At 40.9% G+C, this 9,790-nt stretch overlaps 2 protein-coding genes across 2 annotated transcripts in view; both read right to left on the minus strand.

The window, feature by feature from the left end:
* The window catches only part of LOC125801169 (zinc finger protein 585A-like), a 418,011-nt gene that overhangs the window by 257,813 nt on the left and 150,408 nt on the right, over nucleotides 1-9,790 (minus strand). The gene's annotated exons all lie outside the window — the stretch shown is intronic.
* Nucleotides 1-9,790, minus strand: part of LOC125801216 (uncharacterized) — a 201,941-nt gene that overhangs the window by 165,237 nt on the left and 26,914 nt on the right. The window lies entirely within an intron of this gene.

Raw genomic sequence — 9,790 nt, forward strand, 5'->3', positions numbered from 1 at the left:
CTAAACTGCTCTGTCTTGAAAAGATATAACTCTATTGTTGATTGAAGCCTGCTATTAATGTATTTTTTTGTTAAAAGTCACTCGACACTCGATTCTAAGTCTTATTTTGCCCTACTGTTTTGATACACTCAGTATCAAACTCAGTAACTACTGGCTTTTTTATATACCTGTGTGTTAGTCCTTTTATTGTGTTTTATATTTTCTATTATTTTATTTAATTTCTACAAACATAGAGAAGGGAAAGAATAGATAGAACTCAGGACCATTTTTCTTCCCATTAACTGGGGATAGGGGTTACATAAGCAATACCTAAAAATAATCAAAGAAAACAAAGAAACTAAAAAGAAATGTGGAAAAATAGCTAAAACAAACCAGCATTAAAAACTAATAGGTTTACTAAAAAAATAAAGAAACTGAAAACATACCAAACATCATAAAGATCTTTAGAGACTAGAAGTTTAAAATTATTTAGTGACACCAGCTGAGCTTTAGAGTTTCCTGTAGTGAATTCCAGCTCGCTGGTGCACTGTAACGAAAAGCAGATTTTCCCATTTCATTTAAAACTCTCGACGATCCAGTTACTGGAGTGAGTCTGGTAGGTTATTTTTAAGAAGCGTTTATGTGATGTACGGTGGCATATGGTGAGGAAGTGCTTTAAAAAAGAAAACGAACCAGTGTGTTTCCCGGCGCACAGCAAGAGAAGACCATGCAACTTTTTCTTAGAGTGAACAGTGATGTGTACCAGTAATCTTAGAGCCGCATGATACATAAAATCTACTGGTTTGAGTGTAGTGGCTGACGCATGTCTGTAAATCACATCACCATAATCCCCAGACAGCACAGGTACGTCGGAGAGACGTTTATGCGATGCTCACAGTTACATCGTTACATTGTCGCTGAGACCTCCTTACGCGATAGACAAGCGACGTCCCACCGCTTCCTAAAAGACGTACCTGAATAGGAACCTGATGCTTGTGCGTTCTCTATACACAAAAGAACCATGTCAACGTGTTTTTTACTCCTTGGGAGTAACAACCATCCGTATAAAACAATTTAAAAAAGGATTAACGAATCAAGTGTGAGATTAATTATATTTCCTGTTATTCAGGTTTCGCCTTTAAAATATTTAAACAGAGATATAAAGATGTAAAGAGACTGGCAATTTACAATTTTGAAAAGTTGTATTTCAGAACTTATTTACATACACAAACAAAAACTTAACAACAGGTTACTAAAAATTATAAAGTTTATGAAATACAAGATGTATGAAATATTATTATTTTTAATTTTTGTATTTCAGAGCTAATTCACATGCACAAACATAAATGTAACGGATTTCTAATAAATTATAAAGTGTATGAAATATAATTTCTTTTAAAAGTTGTATTTCAAAAGTAATTTACATGCACAAACAAAAATTTAACAGGTTACTAATAAATTGTAAAGTGTACATTAAATATTATTTTGAAAAGTGATTTCGAACCAATTCACATTCGCATAAACCAGAACTTACAAATGACTAATGAATTATAAAATATTTGTTGTTGTTGTTATTATATAATTATTCAGCGTGGTCTTCCGCGATGAAGTCTGTGAGGTGCCAGACAATGCCAGTCTCTGATCGCCTTTTCTGCATCAGCTTCACTTGGATTGGACAGCTGGGGATTTACAACATTGTTTCATTCATATATATTGGTATATATACAGGTGTTGGCTGCTAATTTGTTCATTTGGAATGTTTCTTGCCAACATGTTGCTAGGTTGTTGCTAAGGTGTTCCTATGGTCTAAACTATTAGGTGTCTATTAGGTCTAAACGTAGACCTAATAGGTTGTGAATAGCCTGAACAACAAGGAATATTAGTGTAGATTTTTTATTATAGCCCTCTGAATTTGGCATTTTAGAAGATTCATTGAAAATAAAAAGCCTGTTCTGCCTATTTTCAGTTGCCCTCACTCTAGATTATCAAACCGTCTGTTGAAGTTGATACCAAATTATGAAAATAGAACTATTAGACGACTGAATAAGACAAGGTAAATAAGATGCTAACTTCAGCCTCATACATGTTTGCTACACTGCCACATAGTGCTTTGTGTGCTGCTTAATAGACAGTCTAGTAATAGTAATTGTTAGCTCGTCTGTATTTCAATGTCAATCAACCAAATTCCAATTCAGGTAAGTATTAGTATTAGTTACTAGCTTAATCATTAACAATTTATTTCCCTGCAGGTACTCACTCCCCACCCTGACTCCTCCTCAGGTTCCCTCCAAACGAGAAATTCGCATATGGAGACAGGTAAGTGACATCGTAATGAAAGTCATTTTTAATGTCTTTAAATTTGTCCCCAGAAACTTTTAGGAGCCATGGTGATGAATCAGGCCAGCTGATATCATCACACAGTGTCAAGCTTGTAAAAATAAAACAACTTTCTTTGTTACATAGAATCATTTTCAAAAAGGCTTTACTCAAAACCATACATAACATTCTCTTTCAATCTGATGAACCACTATGCCATGCAAAGAACCATTTAAGGCTGAAATGCTATTGTGAGAGCCTAAACTTTGAAAAAATGCTGACACAGCATTAAAACTACAGGATATTTTTGATACCCTATGTTAGTCTCTTAGATAACGCTACCAACATTAAAAAAGTAAGATCTTTTGACAGTCTAAAAACCATATCAGTGTTAAGTAGTGATATTGAGCTACATTCTTATATTCTTATATTCTTACTCTATACCAGCAAGTTATACTTACATATGGAGAGGAATTAGTGCCAACTTGAAAAGCAGTCACTACACTACAGTGCCTTTTCACAGTAAAAAGCAAAGTGACAGTATACATGGATTTACATTTTAAAGCAAATTGCTTTATTTGTGTAATTCAATACACGCCACTTTTAAAATGCAATCAGTTCAACTGTTTTGTATTCCACTGTGTTTTGGCTGTGAACGTTCCAAACACAGCACACTTTTGTCAGGAGCAGTGAAACACTCATGCCGAGAGTTCACTCAGAAAGCAAAGTGATTTTTCGCTAAAATCCACCTGTTAAAACGCACGTTTTTCAAACCCCACTAACCATTTTTTTAATGTGCTCTGATTAACTTAACGTACACATGTCATGTTTTTGTGGATGTGGATACCAGCCAATCAAGATGCTTTAAACACTTATTTTGGTTAAATGTGATTGAACTGTGATTTTATTTCATTGTGGCATGTAAAGATAATATAATAGTGGTTTAAGTTTTCATTTTGCCACATATTCTGCATTTCACATTTTTCCAATGCCTGCTTTTAAATTTGGCACTAATTGCATCTTAAGACTTAAGAGCGACACTGAATTGATTCATATAATACGCAGTGCAGTTTCTTTCTAGAAAAGCCATCTTAAACTTTATTAAAAAGTCATTTTACTCAGTGGTGTCCAATTTTATCTAGAGAGGGCCTCTTTGGCTGCAGAAGCACACATGATCGTTTTTTTAAAGACTGATACCAATATTAAGCCTCTGTGGATAAGAGAGTTCACCTCTGTTGTAATTATGTACATAGAAACATCACCAAACAAAGCTATTTGAGATTTAGTTTTTTATGGTACAATGTTTGGTATACTTATATATGGTCTTATTTTGATACTTACATATTACAAGTTCTTTGATGCGAGAGTGCCCAATTCCTTTTTTTTCTCCTCTGCCACACCAGTTCAGAGAGACCACCAGGTGGGGGGCAACAACTTCCTCACAAATTCTCCATATTGTTTTTTTTCAATGTTTGCCCCCCACCTAATGACAGCTTTGACATCTGTAGACAGACAGATGAATGTAACCAGGTACTAAATTTAAGTTTTTTTTAAGCTTACGAGATATGAGGACAAACATTAAGGAGTTCATAAGAGCGTTCTTTAAAGCAACCCTCAGATCAAATATATTCTTAAGAAATTCTTCAATCTTCTTTTAAAAATCTTGATTTTCTGTTGTATGCTCCTGTTCTGTTAGCTTATCACTAATTATGAGATGCAGTTTGAATGAAATGTTAATTGCATTAACCAGTTATATACTTTTTCAGCTGCTGAGCATAGGCAAATTGAGGAAAAAGTTGGGTGGGTAAAAAATGGTTGGGTAAAAAGCCTGTAGGGGAACTCCTTGATACATATATTTTTTAAATAAAGTTTTATGAAACTCATTGAAAATTATGTTAGAGAGTTGTCTTTTTACCTCTCACAGTTTAAGACAAGTATGAGTCTGCTGTAAGAAAATAATAATAATGTATTTATTTAGGATTATCTCTTGTTCTTAATTTTGTACTCAAAAGAAAGAAACGTTAATTACTTTTTTTCTTAAAGAAATGTTTATCTTTTACAAGATGTTTACAAAATGTTTACTCTGTGTGAGTTAAAAAAGGTATATTTCAATACTGACCTCTTTTTTTTTTTCTTGAGGCACGGTTGGTCAGATCTTTTTCTAGGCCCTCAAAATCCTCTGCACACTGGAGGGGAAGTACATTTTCTTCCAGATCCTCTTCCAGTGGTGTTGGAAGATTTCTGCCCCTCTCTCCAGTTTATTGCTGCAGTTGCAGCTGCACCTCACCAATGGCCTCAAGGATGCACCGTTCAGTGGCTGCGACATATACTGTAACGGCAGGTAGTGAGGAGTGACGCACGCCGAGTAGAATGTACTCACAGGTTTATTTACAGACAGGCAAGCAAATGCAGCTAACAGTATAGCCAGGTAAACAAAGATCTCACCAAAGACAGAAGACGCAGTCGTATAAACAGTCCGAGTTCGTAACCGAGAAACAGTCCAACCAAACATCAAATCCAATAAGGGCAAAACAAAAGACATTAACCGGTAATCCGAAAACAGGGTCGTAACGAGAAGGCAATAACAAAGAACAGGAAGAAACCGCTTAGTACGCAACATAAGTCGACAATACCTCGCGAAGATACATTACACAGTGCGACCTTAAATACAGAAAAACAGAGAGCATAACCCGGATCTTCCTCAGAACACAGGTGAGTCTGAGCGCCGGAGCGTAACGTGATTGGGCGACGGCGAGCGACTGACGGTGACGTCATAACCCAAAGGATTCTGGGGAGTGGAGTCCAGAGGTGTGGAAGGAGAGTCAGGCTGCGTGACAGTACTCCCCCCCAAAGAGTCCGAAACGGTTGACGGATGAGGACGACACAAGGGAACCGCTCCCCCACACTCAGTGGAGACCCGGACAGGTGGCCTGGCAGCGGGAACATAGTGGACAGGAGCCCTGGATCTGGGACGACCCCTCCTGGAGCCGCGGATGGAACTGAAGGATCGGACAGAGCCAGCACTCCCGCGTCTACCCCTTCTAGGACCTGGAGACTCTCTCCTAGGACGACCTCTGGGGCGTGGTGCCGGACGAGACGGATGAGACCGGTGGAAGTCTTCCACCATTAAGGGATCCAGGACATCAGCCACTGGGACCCAACTTCGCTCCTCTGGTCCGTAACCCTTCCAGTCCACAAGATATTCCAGGGCCCCCCTTCTTCTCCTGGAGTCCAACAAACGTTCCACCGCATACACAGGACCACCCTCCATATCCATAGGTGGGGGAGGAGGTGACCCAAGCGAAGTCTCATCCAGAGGACCAGGGATAACCGGCTTTAACAAGGAGACATGAAATGAAGGACATACACGATAGTGAGAAGGTATATCAAGACGGTAGGTAACCTCATTAATTTTCTTAATGATTTTGAAAGGGCCAATATACTTAACTGAAAGCTTTTTATTGCCATCAGACAGCCGGAAATCCCTGGTAGATAGCCAAACTCTATCTCCTGGAGAGTAAAGGGGGGTCTCACGACGTAGGCGGTCCGCTTGTTGTTTTTGCCGTTCTAAGACTGCCTCAATACGTCTGTGAGTCTCCTCCCACACTTCCTCGCTCCGACGCATCCAATCATCAACAGCGGGGATGTTAGAGGGTTCGGCTGACCAGGGCATGAGAGGTGGTTGGTAACCTAAACAGCATTGAAAAGGAGTTAACTTGGTAGTAGAACTGATGAGCGAATTCTGAGCAATTTCTGCCCAGGGGAGATATTTGGCCCAGTCATGGAAATTATTATAACAATATATTCTTAGGAATTTACCCAGTTCTTGATTCATCCTCTCACATTGGCCGTTGCTCTGAGGATGATAACCTGAAGAAAGACTGACAGAAATTCCTAACCTATTCATAAAGGCTGACCAGACTTGGGAAATAAACTGAGGTCCACGATCAGAAACTATATCTTCAGGAATTCCAAAAATGCGAAAAACATGATTAAATAGAGCTTCAGCAGCTTCCAACGCTGTGGGTAGTTTACTAAACGGAATGAACCTGACACCACGAGAAAAACGATCAACCACAGTCATTATAACAGTTTGACCTAAAGAAACAGGAAGGTCGGTAACAAAATCGACAGCTAAATGAGACCAGGGTCTGGCTGGGATAGGTAAGGGCATTAATTTGCCTGCCGGTAGAGTACGCGGAACTTTACTCTGAGCACAAACGGTGCAAGAGGACACAAAATTGTGAACATCTAGACGCATTTTTTCCCACCAAAAACGATTTTCTAATAACTGAAAAGTACGTGTTTCACCCGGATGACCTGACGAAGGGGAGGTATGAGCCCAAGCAATGAGTCTGGCTCTGCATTGATCTGGTACGTAGGTGCGGTCTGGTGGGCATGTTTCAGGGGGAGGAGTTATTGAGTTAACTCGATCAATTTCTTCCGAGATCTCCCATCTAATAGGAGCCAAAATAATCTCTGGTTTTATGATGGGTGTAAGTTCTGGACCTTCTATCCCATTATCTTCAAAAATGCGGGAGAGAGCGTCAGCCTTTGTATTTCTGGAACCTGGTCTATACGTCACTACAAACTCAAAACGTGCAAAAAACAAAGACCAGCGTGCTTGACGTGAATTCATAGTTTTCATGGATCGCATATACTCTAGATTTCTGTGATCAGTGATGACAACGAATGGATGTAACGCTCCCTCTAACCAATGCCTCCATTCCTCCAATGCTAGCTTGATGGCCAAAAGTTCACGATCCCCTATACCATAATTGCGCTCAGCTGGGGAGAGTTTGTGGGAAAAATAGGCTACTGGATGTAGTTTACTAGGGGAGCCTAAACGCTGAGAGAGAACAGCACCTACTCCTACACTGGATGCGTCTACTTCCACAACGAACGGTTCTTTAGGATCTGGGTGTTTTAAAAGAGGGGCTGTAGTGAACACCCTCTTAAGAGTAGTAAAGGCATTGACAGCAGATTCGGACCAAATCAGAGTTCTGGTATTGCGTTTTAGCAGATTGGTGAGTGGGGCTGCAATAGAACTGTAACTGCGAATAAATCGTCTGTAGAAATTAGCGAAGCCTAGAAATCTCTGTAGTTCCTTAACTGACTTAGGTTGGGGCCAATCAACAACCGCTTGAACCTTCTTTTCATCCATGGAAACGCCCTGATCGCTGATCACATACCCTAAAAAGGTTACAGTAGACCTGTGAAATTCACATTTCTCAGCTTTCACAAAAAGCTGGTTCTGAAGAAGGCGGGTTAGGACTGCTCGTACATGAGAGACATGAGAAGACATATCAGTGGAGTAGATCAGAATGTCGTCTATAAATGCAATGACAAATTTGCCCAGCATGTCACGCAACACATCATTGATAAATGATTGAAAAACAGAAGGTGCATTTTTGAGGCCAAAAGGCATAACTTGGTACTCATAGTGCCCTCTAGTGGTAAAAAAGGCCGTCTTCCATTCATCTCCCTCTCTGATCCTTACCAAGTTGTACGCACTGCGAAGGTCTAACTTCGTAAAAACAGAAGCTCCACGCAATTGTTCAAGAGCGACAGGTACTAAAGGAAGAGGATATGGGTTGGTCTTTGTTACAGCGTTAAGTTGTCGATAATCTATACAGGGACGGAGACCACCATCCTTCTTTTTAACAAAGAAAAAGGGAGCAGCAACAGGGGAAGTAGAGTGGCGAATAAAACCCTGTGTTAGAGCCTCCTGCACATATTCTTCCATAGCTCTTTCCTCAGTTTGGGTAAGCGGATATATACGTGACTTAGGGGGTATCTGGTTATCAATTAGTTCAATAGCACAATCATAGGAACGATGAGGAGGAAGCTGGGTAGCACGAGTTTTACTGAAAACTTCACATAAATCTTGATAGACAGGAGGAATATGTGCAAGAGACTCTGGCTCTGGACTCTCAACAGAAGTGGATTGGAGTTTAACCTTAGGAACCTTCAAACAATGCTTCATACAATAGGATGACCAGGAAGTAATTTCCTTGTTAGACCAGGTAATCATAGGATCGTGCTTTCTTAACCATGGAAGTCCTAAAATTATTTGATATCGAGTGTCTTTCATAACAAAAAACCTGATCTCCTCAGAATGCAGTGCGCTGACGCTCATCTTGACAGGTTTGGTGGTGCTGGTGATGCTTCCTTGTCCGACTGGGGTCCCATCCACAGCAGACAGTTTTATGGGATCCTCCAGGTTCTCTAATGAGATCAGGAGTTGTCTAGCCAGCTGCTCATGAATAAAGTTTCCCTCGGCGCCGGAATCTATCAGAGCTGGGAACACAAAAGAAGAAGACTGGCAGAACAGTATTACAGAGATTATAAAAGATCTGGAAAACATGTCAGGATTGAGTCTGCTTACCCTTGTAGCGTGTGGAATCCGAGGGGTTTCCACACGCTTTCCCGAGCTAGTGGCAGGTGGTTCGTATGGACGGTCCGGGTTGCCACGGAAACCATGGGAGAGCCCACCGTGGGACGAACCGGAAGTTTCTTCTTGGCGTTTAGCTCGAGAGGGGCATATTTGGCAGTTACTCAACACATGACCAGCTCCGCCACAATAGAAACACAATCCAGCTTGAAATCGTCGCAAACGTTCCTCTCTGGACAATCGAGTAGCATCCACTTGCATAGGTTCCTCGTTGCTGTGACTGGAGACCACTGATCGAGTTGATGCAGAAACACGTGACACATATCCCGACATGCGTGGAGTAGTAGTTTTACGATTCATTACAGCGCCTTGTTTCAATTGATCCAGTCTAATGGCCAGAGAAATAAGTTCATCCAAGGGAAGTCCATCATCCTTACAGGCTAATTCAGCTAATACATCAGCCCTGAGCCCATTGCGAAACATGACCCGTAAAGCCGGTTCATTCCACCCACTACCAGCAGCCAGTGTACGGAATTCTAAAGCATAATCAGACACAGAACGATTTTCCTGACGTAATTTAACCAATAACTCCCCCTGAGATTGACCATAATGAGGGTGATCAAAAACTAACTTAAACTCCTTGAGAAAGTGTTCGTATGTAGCTCTCTCCATACTAGGCCAAACAGCAGTAGCCCATTCTAGGGCTTTACCGGTGAGACGCGAAATAAAAAATGAAATTCGCGCTGAATCGGAACCAACCGCAGAATTAGCAAAAAATAGCGATATTTGTAACAAAAAACCCCTACAAGAATCCGGAGCACCGTCATATTTATCAGGTTTACTCACCGGAAAAGCGGTTGCTGGCTGGGTGAAAGAGCTAACCGGAGGCGAGCTAGCAGAAGCTAAGCTAACGGGGTTAGCCACGCTCAGCTGGGCGAGCTGAGCAGCGATACCCTGGAGGCTAGTGGTAATCTGAGCTAGCTGGGAGTGTTGTTCCGACTGCTGAGTACTAAGAGCAGTAACCGTGTGAGTAATGCTCTCAAAAAGCTGGCTATGCTGCTCGAGAACCCTCCCCTGATTCCCGACTGCCTGCTGTAGGTT

The sequence above is a fragment of the Astyanax mexicanus genome, chromosome 4 (genome assembly GCF_023375975.1).
Source record: "Astyanax mexicanus isolate ESR-SI-001 chromosome 4, AstMex3_surface, whole genome shotgun sequence".
In the NCBI taxonomy this organism is placed as follows: Eukaryota; Metazoa; Chordata; class Actinopteri; order Characiformes; family Acestrorhamphidae; genus Astyanax; species Astyanax mexicanus.